General features: G+C 37.1%; 1 protein-coding gene across 4 annotated transcripts in view; it reads left to right on the forward strand.

The window, feature by feature from the left end:
* CRY1 (cryptochrome circadian regulator 1) overlaps positions 1-13728 on the forward strand; it is a 122610-nt gene that overhangs the window by 79904 nt on the left and 28978 nt on the right. The gene's annotated exons all lie outside the window — the stretch shown is intronic.

The following is a 13728-nucleotide window of genomic DNA, read 5'->3' on the forward strand; positions in this document are numbered from 1 at the left end:
AGATAGATAGATAGATAGATAGATAGATAGATAGATAGATAGATAGAGATTTAAAAAGGTAAAATGACATTTGCAGGCAGACAAAAATAGAATAATTCATTTCCAACAGATCTATACTGTAAGAAAGACTAAAGGAACTTCTGCTAGGTGAAAGGAAGTCATTCTGGATGAAAGACAGGATCTGCAAGAAAGAGGAAAGAACACATAAATATATGGGTAAAAATATACAAGACCAACTTTTTTAAATTTTTAGTTAGGTATATTTATACATTCTATTCTTTAAAAGACTGTTGACAGGTTAAAACCAACTAATAGCAGTGATTTGTAGGAGATAATATCAATATTAAGGGGCTTGTAACATATATAGAAATAAAATTTATAACAGGATCACACCAGATGGGAGCAAAATAAATACAAGTATCTATAAGTTTTTATATTATTCAGTAATAATATATGATTTGTAGGTAGACAGTGATAAGAATGTACATTGTGATCTAAAATAGCATAAAGAGCTATTTTAAAAAAGTTAATAGAGGAGTTTAAAAAGGAATACTGAAAATATTTGACTCATTTAAATGAAAGCAGATAGGTGAATTTAAGCTCAACTATATCAATAATTTTATTCAGTGTAAATGGTCTATTTTAAACTTGCCATTTAAAAGGCACAAGTTGTCAGACTGGATGAAGAATAAGCAAGAACCAACTATATGCTGATTAGAAGAGACATTTTAAAAATATGAAGAGGGGTGCCTGGGTGCCTCGGTCAGTTAAGTGTCCAACTCTTGATTTTGGCTCAGGTCATGATCTCAGAGTCATTGGAAGGACCTTGGGCTCCTTGCTTAGCGGGGAGTCTGCTTAAGGATTCTCTCTCCTTCTCCCTCAGCCCCTCCCCCTGCTCTCTCTTGCTCTAATTCGCTCTAAGATCAATAAATAAATCTTAAAAAATATAAATAATAAAAATAAGAATATGAAAAAAATATGAAAAACAGGAGATACAGGTTTCCAGTCATGGAATGAATAAGTCACAGAAATAAAAGGCACAGCATAGGGAATATAGGCCATGATATTGTAATAGTGTTTTATAGTCACAGATGGTAGCTACATTTGTGGTGAGCATAGCATAACATATAGAGCATTTGAATCACTATGTTGTAGGTCTGAAACCAGTATAACATTGTATACCAACTCTACTCAAAAAAAATTATAATTAAAAACAGTTTGAAATAAAAAAGACTGAAAAAAAATACTTTGCAAATAGTAAGCATGAGAAAATAGAATTTAAGACAGAATTACCAGAGATTAAGAGCAATCTTACATCAAGAAGATTTAACTATTATAAATGTGTATGTACCAACTAACAGCATAAAAATATGTGAATCTCTAACTTATTGATAGAATATACAAAAATTAATAAAGATATAGGTGATATGAACAATGCTGTCAACCAGTTTGGTATACTGGTATTTGCAGAACACTGCACCCCAAATCTGCACATTCTTTTTTAACGCATATGAAATATTCACCAAGATAGACCATATGTTCAGCCACAAAACATATCAATAAACTTCAAAAAACTGACATCTTATAGAATATATTCTTTGACTTCAATAGAATTAAAATGAATAGCAAGAGAATTGCAAATATTTATAACTGCTAATGAAAACTATACAGAAATTTATGGGATTCACAACATACTTCAGTTAAAAAATAGTGTTACTATTAGGGTAATTTCTTTAAAATATTAAAACTCAACTTGCCATTAAAAAAACATGGGATTCAGCTACAGCAGTGCTTAGAGAAAAATTAATAGCTTTCAGTACTCTATTAGAAAAGAAGGAATCAAAGAACTAAGCTTCCATCTTTTTAAAAAGTAGAAGAAAAAAACAAATCAAACCTATAGTATAGGAAGTAGAAGAAAGAAAATAATAAACAGGAATGGAAATCAATGAAACAGAAAGCAAACAATAGAGAAAATAAATTGCAGTAATCAATTTATTGTCTCTCAGCTCTAATCCAACCTACGTCCTGCTTTGTGATAGTGAAGCTGGATGCTGTCAACATTTCTCCTTTGTCAGCTGGCTTGATATTAGGTTTTGTTGAGAGATGGTGGTGGTGATTCTCTGCAAAGTCATAGTAGGACAGAAGGGGCTTTCTGTTTTGGTAGCCTTGTTCTTTTCGCTTTTTTCTTGGTGCATTAGCTGGCAGCTGAGCATGTGGGAGACCCAGTAGTATTTACCTCAGCCTCCCTTCTGGACAAGTCCCAGTCTAACCACACCCTCTGGCAAATTTCCCTGCCCCTTGATAGGCCACTTCCACAGACCCGGCTCCAGCTTACCTACACCCCTGCAGAAAGTTTCTCGGCCACCCAGTGTGCTGTTCCTATGAACCAGGTCTGGCTTTGCCCTTTGGCAAGTTCCTTCCCTACAGGGAAGGTTTTGTGTTACTGTGGCAGGAGAACCCATGCACTGAGGTGTGAATCTCAGTGGAGGGTTCTTTTTTTCGAAGTTCTTAATTCATTATTTTCTTATTTTCCCTCCATTTAGTGGTGGTAGTAGTGTTCTGCAATTGCTAATTTTGGACACCTTGGACAACAGACGCCACATAATGTAATTATAAATTTTCTAATAGCCACATTTAAAAAAGTAAAAAAAAACAGATGAAGTTAATTTTAACAATATATTTTATTTTTAAAAATATATATTTTATTTAACCCAGTATATCAAAATATTTTCCTTTCAATATGAAATTATTAAAATTTTAAGCTATTTTAACCTTTTTTCATATGAAGTCTTAGAAATCCAGTGTATATTTTATTCTTAGAGCACATCTCTATTCCAACTAGCTACATTTCAAGTGCTCAGAAGCCACGGCTACTGACTATCTACCATATTGGAAAGTGTAACCTTAACTCCTCTTTTACTCCTTGTCATTGTTGACCACGTTTTACTTGCTAATAATTCTTTATATTAAATTTTCCCTGTTCAAATTTCTGATGTGGTTTCTGTTTCCTGACTGAATCCTGATTGATTCAGTCAGCAAAGCCAAAAGCTGGGTCTTCGAAAAGATTAAATTGATAAACTACTAGCAATCTTGATCAGGGTGAAAAAGGGAGAAAATCATTTTTCCAGAATAAAAAGGGGAATATCACTAGAGATTCTCTAAATTTTAAAAGCATAATAAAGGATATTATAAACATATTGCCAATAAATTATGCAACTAAGATGAAATGATGAAAAACTTCTTGAAAGTGCAAGTTATAAAATTCTCAGGAAAAGAAAAAAAGTGAATAGCCCTATATCTCTTAAAGAAATTGAATTTATAATTGAAAGCCTTCCCATAAATAAAACTCCGGGCCCAAGAAGGCTTTAGTTGTGAATTCTATCACGTATTTGAGAAAGAAATCATACCAGTTTTATAACACTTTTCAGAAAACATAGGAAAATGTTGGGAACACTTCCCCAAAACATTTCTTTTGTGAGACCAGCATAACTCTAACAGCAAAACCTGATGAAGAAATTTTAAGGAAGAAAAATAGCCAAATGTCCCCCCAGAAACAGACTCAGATATACTTAACAATATATTAACAAATTGAAATTAGCAATATTTTAAAATAATACTATATTAGTTTAGCCAGGGAATACAAAGTTGGTTCAACATTATAAAAATCAATTAAGGTGATCCTTCCTATTAGTAGAATATAGGAAAAGCTATTATGATGATCTCAATAGATGAAGAAAAAGCACTGGATATAATTCAACTTCCACTTATGATTTAAAAAACTTTAAAAAACTAGGAATAGAAAATTGGTAAATGTTAATTTGATAAAAGTTGTCTATTAAAAACATAGCGAATGTCATTCTTTTTCTTTTTAAATTGTATATTTTTTTATTATGTTAATCACCATACATTACATCATTAGTTTTTGATGTAGTGTTCCATGATTCATTGTTTGCATATAACAACCAGTGCTCCATGCAGAAGGTGCCCTCTTTAATACCCATCACCAGGCTAACCCATCCCCCCACCCCCTCCCCTCTAGAACCCTCAGTTTGTTTTTCAGAGTCCATAGTCTCTCATGGTTCATCTCCCCCTCCGATTTCCCCCCCTTCATTCTTTCCCTCCTGCTATCTTCTTTTTTTTTTTTTTAACATATAATGTATTATTTGTTTCAGAGGTACAGATGTGTAATTCAACAGTCTTGCACACTTCACAGTGCTCATCATAGCACATACCCTCCCCAATGTCTATCACCCAGCCACCCCATCCCACCCGCCACCACTCCAGCAACCCTCCGTTTGTTTCCTAAGATTAAGAATTCCTCATATCAGTGAGGTCATATGATACATGTCTTTCTCTGATTGACTTATTTTGCTCAGCATAATACCTTCCAGTTCCATCTACGTCGTTGCAAATGGCAAGATTGCATTCTTTTTGATGGCTACATAATATTCCAGTGTGTGTGTGTGTGTGTGTGTGTGTGTGTGTGTGTGTGTATACATACCACATCTTCTTTATCCATTCATCTGTCGATGGACATCTTGGCTCTTTCCACAGTTTGCTATTATGGACATTGCTGCTATAAACATCGGGGTGCACATACCCGTTCTGATCCCTACATTTGTATCTTTGGGGTAAATACCCAGTAGTGCAATTGCTGGATCGTATGGTAGCTCTATTTTCAACTGTTTGAGGAACCTCCATACTGTTTTCCAGAGGGGTTGCACCAGCTTCCATTCCCACCAACAGTGTAGGAGGGTTCCCCTTTCTCCACATCCCCACCAACATCTGTCGTTTCCCAACTTGTTAATTTTAGCCATTCTGACTGGTGTGAGGTGGTATCTCATTGAGGTTTTGATTTGGATTTCCCTGATGCCGAGCGATGTTGAGCACTTTTTCATGTGTCTGTTGGCCATTTGGATGTCTTCTTTGGAAAAATGTCTGTTCATGTCTTCTGCCCATTTCTTGATTGGATCATTTGTTCTTTGGGTATTGAGTTTAAGAAGTTCTTTATAGATTTTGGATACTAGCCCTTTATCTCATTTGTCATTTGCAAATATCTTCTCCCATTCCATCGATTGTCTTTTGGTTTTGTTGACTGTTTCTTTTGCTGTGCAAAAGCTTTTTATCTTGATGAGGTCCCAGTAGTTCATTTTTGCCCTTGCTTCCCTTGCCTTTGGCGAGGTTTCTAGAAAGAAGTTGCTGTGGCTGAGGTCGAAGAGGTTCCTGCCTGTGTTCTCCTTTAGGATGCTGATGGGCTCCTGTCTCACATTTAGGTCTTTCAACCATTTTGAATCTATTTTTGTGTGTGGTGTAAGGAAATGGGCCAGTTTCATTCTTCTGCATGTGGCTGTCCAATTTTCCCAACACCATCTGTTGAAGAGACTGTCTTTTTTCCATTGGACATTCTTTCCTGCTTTGTCGAAGATGAGTTGACCATAGAGTTGAGGGTCCATTTCTGGGCTCTCTATTCTGTTCCATTGATCTATGTGTCTGTTTTTGTGCCAGAACCATACTGTCTTGATGATGACAGCTTTGTAATAGAGCTTGAAGTCCAGAATTGTGATGCCACCAGCTTTGCTTTTCTTTTTCAACATTCCTCTGGCTATTTGGGGTCTTTTCTGGTTCCATACAAATTTTAGGATTATTTGTTCCATTTCTTTGAAAAAAGTGGATGGTATTTTGATGGGGATTGCATTGAATGTGTAGATTGCTCTAGGTAGCATTGACATCTTCACAATATTTGTTCTTCCAATCCATGAGCATGGAATGTTTTTCCATTTCTTTGTGTCTTCCTCAATTTCTTTCATGAGTATTTTATAGTTTTCTGAGTACAGATTCTTTGCGTCTTTGGTTAGATTTATTCCTAGGTATCTTATGGTTTGGGGTGCAATTGTAAATGGGATCTACCCTTAATTTCTCTTTCTTCTGTCTTGTTGTTGGTGTATAGGAATGCCACTGATTTGTGTGCATTGATTTTATCTCCTGCCACTTTACTGAATTCCTGTATGAGTTCTAGCAGTTTTGGGGTGGAGTCTTTTGGGTTTTCCACATACAGTATCATATCATCTGCAAAGAGTGAGAGTTTGACTTCCTCTTTGCCGATTTGGATGCCTTTGATTTCTTTTTGTTGTCTGATTGCTGTGGCTAGGACTTCTAATACTATGTTGAATAGCAGTGGTGATAGTGGACATCCCTGCCGTGTGCCTGACCTTAGGGGGAAAGCTCTCAGTTTTTCCCCATTGAGAATGATATTCGCTGTAGGTTTTTCATAGATGACTTTTATGATATTGAGGTATGTACCCTCTATCCCTATACTCTGAAGAGTTTTGATCAAGAAAGGATGCTGTACTTTGTCAAATGCTTTTTTTGCATCTATTGAGAGGATCATATAGTTCTTGTTCTTTTTTTTTATTAATGTATTGTTATCACATTGATTGATTTGTGGATGTTGAACCAACTTTGCAGCCCAGGGATAAATCCCACTTGGTCATGGTGAATAATCCTTATGCACTGTTGGATCCTATTGGCTAGTATTTTGGTGAGAATTTTTGCATCCGTTTTCATCAGGGATATTGGCCTGTAATTCTCCTTTTTGATGGGGTCTTTGTCTGGTTTGGGGATCAAGGTAATGGTGGCCTCATAAAACGAGTTTGGAAGTTTTCCTTCCATTTCTATTTTTTGGAACAGTTTCAGAAGAATAGGTATTAGTTCTTCTTTAAATGTTTGGTAGAATTCCCCTGGGAAGCCATCTGGCCCTGGGCTTTTGTTTGTTGGGAGATTTTTGATGACTGCTTCAGTTTCCTTAGTGGTATTAGGTCTGTTTTCAAGTTTTCTATTTCTTCCTGGTTCAGTTTTGGTAGTTGATACATCTCTAGGAATGCACCCATTTTTTCCAGATTATCTAATTTGCTGGCATATAGTTGCTCATAATATGTTCTTATAATTGTTTGTATTTCTTTGGTGTTGGTTGTGATCTCTCCTCTTTCATTCATGATTTTGTTGATTTGGGTCATTTCTCTTTTCTTTCTGATAAATCTGGCCAGGGGTTTATCAATCTTGTTAATTCTTTCAAAGAACCAGCTCCTAGTTTCGTTGATCTGTTCTACTGTTCTTTTGGTTTTATTTCATTGATTTCTGTTCTGATCTTTATTATTTCTCTTCTCCTGCTGGGTTTAGGCTTTATTTGCTGTTCTCTCTCCAGCTCCTTTAGGTGTAGGGTTAGGTTGTGTATTTGAGACCTTCTTGTTTCTTGAGAAAGGCTTGTATTGCTATATACTTTCCTCTCAGGACTGCCTTTGCTGCATCCCGAAGATTTTGAACCGTTGTAGTTTCATTTTCATTTGTTTCCATGAATTTTTTTAATTCTTCTTTAATTTCCTGGTTGACCCATTCATTCTTTAGTAGGATGCTCTTTCATGTATTTGAGTTCTTTCCGACTTTCCTCTTGTGATTGAGTTCTAGTTTCAAAGCACTGTGGTCTGAAAATATGCAAGGAATGATCCCAATCCTTTGATACCTGTTGAGACCTGATTTGTGACCTAGGATGTGATCTATTCTGGAGAATGTTGCATGGGCAGTAGGGAAGAATATGTATTCTGTTGCTTTGGAATGGAATGTTCTGAATATATCTGTGAAGTCCATTTGGTCCAGTGTGTCATTTAAAGTCTTTATTTCCTTGTTGATCTTTTGCTTAGATCTGTTCATTTCAGTGAGGGGGGTGTTAAAGTCCTCCACTATTATTGTATTGTTGTCAATATGTTTCTTTGCTTTTGTTATTAATTGCCTTATAAAAGTGGCTGCTCCCATGTTAGGGGCATAGATATTTACAATTGTTAGATCTTGTTGGATAGACCCTTTAAGTATGATATACTTCCTCATCTCTTATTACAGTCTGTTTTAAAATCTAATTTGTCTAATATAAGGATTGCCATCCCAGCTTTCTTTTGATGTCCATTAGCATGGTAAATGGTTTTCCATCTCTTGACTTTCAATCTGGGGATGTCTTTGGGTCTAAAATGAGTCTCTTGCAGACAGCATATCAATGGGTCTTGTTTTTTTATCCAATCTAATAGCCTTTGTCTTTTGATTGGGGCATTTAGCCCATTTACATTCAGGGTAACTATTGAAAGGTATGAATTTAGTGCCATTGTATTGCCTGTAAGGTGACTGTTACTGTATATTGTCTGTGTTCCTTTCTGGTCTATGTTGGTTTTAGGCTCTCTCTTTGCTTAGAGGACCCCTTTCAATATTTCTTGGAGGGCTGGTTTTGTGTTTGCAAATTCCTTTAGTTATTGTTTGTCCTGGAAGCTTTTTATCTCTCCTTCTATTTTCAGTGACAACCTAGCCGGATATAGTATTTTTGGCTGCATATTTTTCTCATTTAGTGCTCTGAAGATATCATGCCAGTCCTTTCTGGCCTGCCACGTCTCTGTGGATAGGTCTGTTGCCAATCTAATGTTTCTACCATTGTAGGTTACAGATCTCTTGTTTCCAGCTGCTTTCAGGATTTTTTCTTTGTCTCTGAGACTCGTACGTTTTACCATTAGATGTCAGGGTGTGGACCTATTTTTATTGATTTTGAGAGGGGTTCTCTGTGCCTCCTGGATTTTGATGCCTGTTTCCTTCCCCAAATTAAGGAAGTTCTCTGCTATAATTTGCTCCAATATACCTTCTGCCCCCCTCTCTCTTTCTTCTTCTTCTGGGATCCCAATTATTCTAATGTTGTTTAGTCTTATGGTATCACTTATCTCTCGAATTCTGCCCTCGTGATCCAGGAGTAGTTTATCTCTTTTTCTCAGCTTCTTCATTTTCCATCATTTGGTCTTCTATATGGCTAATTCTCTCTTCTGCCTCATTTATCCTAGCAGTTAGAGCCCCCATTTTTTATTGCACCTCATTAATAGCCTTTTTTATTTCGACTTGGTTAGATTTTAGTTCTCTTTATTTCTCCAGAAAGGGTTTCTCTACTAACTTCCATGTTTTTTCAAGCCCGATAGTATCTTTAAAAATCATCATTCTGAACTCTAGTTCCAAAATCGTACTAATGTCCGTATTGAGTAGGTCCCTGGCAGTCAGTACTGCCTCTTGTTCTTTTTGTTCAGGTGATTTTTTCCACCTTGTCATTTTGTCCAGAGGAGAATAGATGAATGAGAGAACAAAATGCTAACAGGGTACCAACGTCCCCAGAAAATATACTCTAAACAAATCAGAAAAGACCTGAAACCGGGGGAAAAGAAAGGGAAAGAAAGAAAAAGATAAAAACAAACAAAAACAGAACAAAACAAAAAACAGAATATGATCAAATATGATCAGGCTGGTGCATAGATTGGTGCCACATGCTAGATTTTGGGTGTATTTTGGTCTGTTAGAAGAAAGTGCCTCCCAAAATTTTAAAGAAAGAAAAACTTATATATGTACAAAAATAAGGGTTAATACAATGAAGGGATGGAATATGACTAAAGATGAAAATTATAAAAGATTTATAAAAGAAATTGATAAGTTGGTTGAAAAAAGAAAGAGGAGGAGAATAAAAATAAACAAGAGAATGTGATCAGGCAGGAAACTAGAACAAAGCCATACACTAGAGATTTAGGGTATATTTTGATCTGTTAGAAGAAACTGTATCTCAAAATTTTAAGCATAGAACAACTTATATATATATGCAAAAAATAAGGGTAACTACTATGAAGGGATAGAATACATCTCAAAAAATGAAAAATAAAAATGTTTTTTAAAAAAGGTATTGATAAGATGATTGAAAAAGGGAAAAAGAAAAATTCAAAAAAAAAGACAGTTAAAAAAATTAACTTTGAAAAACTAATGAATCATGGTAAAAAAGCCATGAATTCTTTGTGCAGTATTCCCCTAGCGCTGGAGTTCCGCTGTTCTCATTGATCCGTAAACTTGGTCTTGGCTGGCTGTTCTTGCTGATCTTCTGGGGGAGGGGCCTGTTGCTGTGGTTCCCAAATGTCTTCGCTGCAGGCGGAATTGCCCCGCCCTCGCTGGTCAGGGCTAAGTAATCTGTTCCCGTTTGCTCCGAGCTTTAGTTCCCTGCAAGCTTTCCCTTTGGCTTTGGAGGATGAGATTGAAAATGGCGGCCTCCCAATCTCCGCCCCAGAGGAGCAGAGAACTTGGGGCCCCACTCCTCAGTGTGCTCCCAGAGAAAAGCTGTCAGTCAGTCCTGTCTCCACAGTCTCCAGCTGCACTCCGTGCTCACCCGGCCTGTGACCGAGCATTTCTATCTCTGGCACCCAACCCCATGTGTAGTCTCCAAACGCAGCAGATCCCTGTGGTGCGCTCTCATGGGGCTCCTCCCTGGGGAAGACGGGGAGTCTCCCCGGATCTGCCGCTTGTTGGGTCCCTGCTGAAGGAGCAGTGGCCCGACTGTGTCGCCGATCACGGTTTATGGCAACCCCAAGCTGAGAGCCCGCTCCTTGGCTCCATCTCTGCAGCCGGCTTCCCTCCTCCAATACCTGGGAGCTCTGCCGCACTCAGGCACCCCCCCGTCTTTCTGTGACCCCAAGGGTCCTGAGACCAGTGTCTTGCGAGGGTCCCCCGCTCGCTTAGCCACTGGAGCGATGTCCCTCAGCGGAGCCTACTTCTAAAAGTTCCGATTTTGTGCTTCGCTACTCTATCACTTGCCAGAAGCCGACAACGATGGAGGACCCCTCCCCCGCCGTCTATCCTCCTGAATATGGCCTCGGATTCACTTCTCCGCAGGTCCTACCTTCCAGAAAGTGGTCGCTTTTCTGTTCAGAGAGTTGTTGCTATTCTTTTCTTCGATCTCCTGTTGAGTTGGTAGGTGTTCAGAATGGTTTGATCCCTATCCAGCTGAATTTCTGGGACCAGATGAAATCCAGGTCTCCTTCTCCTCCGCCATCTTGTTCCACCCCCCCCCCCATGTCATTCTTAATGGTGAAATACTGAGTGCTTTCCACCTAAGATAGGGAGAAAAGCAAGGATATAAAGTTTCACCACTAACTGAAAGTCTTGCCAGCATAATTGGGGAAGAAAAAGAGTAGATAATTAGCTTATCAGCTTATCTCCATAGTCTCTATCATAGCATTCTGTTTTTTTCTACTAGTTATTATGTATTTACTTTTTAAATTTACCTCTGTGTCACCAGTCTTCCTCAGTAAGCTCCAGGAGGGAGGGACCTAGCATTGTATTTGGCCTGTAATAAAGATTATAATATTTGATGTATAAATGAATACATTTAATGTTTGGGGAACCTTCTCCTCCCTAGCTTTTCATTTTTCTTGGGGAGAGATATTCACTAATTTATCCCCAGGGAAGAAGTGAAAGATTTCATTGGTTAGTTTACTAGAAGGAGCTAGGTGAGTATAGCTCAGATTGTACCATTTCTTCTCACTTACTGAGAGCACACATCCTATTCTCTTCTGTGTGATAAATTTTATGGGGGTAGCCCATACTGCAGGGAAGGGAATGCTTATCATTGGGTAGATAAATCTGTTTAATTCAGGGGTGAAATATTAGCAAGCTTACCTGCCTGTAAACCTAATATGTTTTCTCCAGTTCATCTTTACTAGTAATGTGGTCTATATTTTGATCTTTAGGTGTCTGACTTATGTTCTCTTCCTTTTCAAAAGTGTTAACAAACTTATCTTAAGCTCTATCATCTATCTAAAAACTAAAAAATTATTTATCAAAAAAACAGAATTGCAAACTATTTAGGAAAAAAAGTTGTAACATATATGGCAGGGAAAGGTTGTTATCATTAAAATATAAGGAGCTCTTACAAGTCCATAAGAGAAAAACTCACTGCAATAGAAAACCAAGCAAACATAACCTGCAACTCACAAAAAAGAAATATACAAATGGCTAGTAATAATAGCTGTCATTCATTGAACTTACTGTGTACTATGTTCTTAACGATTTACCTGCATTATCTCATTTAATCTTTCAGCAACCCTGTAACATAATAATTTTTTTTTCATTTTACTGTAGCAAACACATAGTGTTTATTATGTGCTAGGTACTCTCTGAGCACATTACTCACATTCTACCCATTTTACAGATGAAGAAGCAGGCATGAAGAGCTTAGCCTTTTGTGCAAATAGTTGAGCCAGTCTTTGAACTCAGGAGGTCTGACTTTAGATCCTATGTTTTTTAACTACTACTCTATACTGCTTCACTATAAAACAAATATAATGCTTTCCTACTCTTATTTTGTTTCTAAATTTCAAAAACAGTATGTGATTGAACTAACAAATGTGAGCAATGCAGGTGTGTAAAATAAAAAATAATTACCTTATTTGCACTCCTAAATTTAAAGGTAACAGCTATTGACAGCTTGGTATGCATTCTTCAAGATGTTCAAGAAAGGAAAATTTTTAAAATGAGGTACTGTTTTTCTGTGTATACCATTTGTATGTGTTAGTGGTTTTTAAAAACCTTTAACATACTACTGGCAAGTGTATGCGGAGCAAGCATTTTGGTATACTACTGATGAGAGTGTGAATTGGTACAGTGTATCTGGTGGAAAATTTGGCAGTGTCTGTCAAAATTTTAAATATGCTTATCTATAAATTGTTTTTCAAGGAACTATTTCTAGGAAAAATAGAACAAATGCCCAAAAATGTTTAAGATGCATGCATAAAGATAAGGATATACTCTGCAAGGCTTATAGTAGTATTTTTTTTAACCCACCCTTGGGAACAGCCCTTGTCTAAGCTGTACAGGTTTGGAGAATTAGTGTGTTACTATATAGTGATTTAAATAATAGTATACTTACAGTTTGTTTTTTTTCTTGTAAGATATATCAGAATAGATTTTAGAATTAAAGTTACTGCCCCCATAGGAAATCACAATTCCCTGAAGTCACGGTCTCCACATTGAAAATCACTATAAGGAGATGTGTACAGAACTTATCAATATAGCACCTGATACTCAATAAATATCTGACATTATTACTATCTCTGTATCTCCACAGTTAACATTTTTTGGTAATCAGAAATGAAAAACATAAAACAGAGTACCTCCCCAAAGCAACATATACCATATTAACTATCAAAGGTTTGTGAAAGGGCGCCTGGGTGGCTCAGTCAGTTAAGCATTTGCCTTCGGCTCGGGTCATGATCCCAGGGTCCTGGGATCGAGCCATGCATTACATTGGGTTCCCTGCTCAGTGGGGAGTTTGCTTCTCCCTCTGCTCCTCCCCCCACTCATGCTCTCTCTCTCTCTCAAATAAATAAATAAAATCTTAAAAAAAAAAAAAGTTTTGTGAAAGACCAATTCTTAGAATCAGCAGACATAAATTCAGCAGACATAAATACCCTCCAGGTATTCTTGTTCTTTGTGAACTTGGGCAAGTCCCTAATTTTTTTTTTTAAAGATTTTATTTATTTATTTGACAGAGAGAGTTAGCCAGCAGCAGAGGGAGAGGGAGAAGCAGACTCCCCACTGAGCAGGGAGCCTGATACAGAACTCGATCCCAGAACCCTGGGATCATGACTCGAGCCGAAGGCAGATGCTTAACCGACTGAGCCACCCAGGGCGACTAAGTCCCTAAATTTTTAAAATAACCTTATTTGCCAAATGGAGATATCAACCAAAGTGCCAAACTGGGGGTTATTTTAAGGAGTAAATGAGATAATAAAAGTGTAAATTATTTGAAAAATAAAGTGCTATACAAACAAATTTAGTGTAGGAAGCTGGTTTTAAGCATATTACTAGATTGTCTACTGCCTAGTATAATGCCTGAAATCT

The sequence above is a fragment of the Callorhinus ursinus genome, unplaced genomic scaffold (genome assembly GCF_003265705.2).
Source record: "Callorhinus ursinus isolate GAN/ISIS: 27379988/994484 unplaced genomic scaffold, GSC_fseal_2.0 scaffold14, whole genome shotgun sequence".
NCBI classification, from domain to species: domain Eukaryota; kingdom Metazoa; phylum Chordata; class Mammalia; order Carnivora; family Otariidae; genus Callorhinus; species Callorhinus ursinus.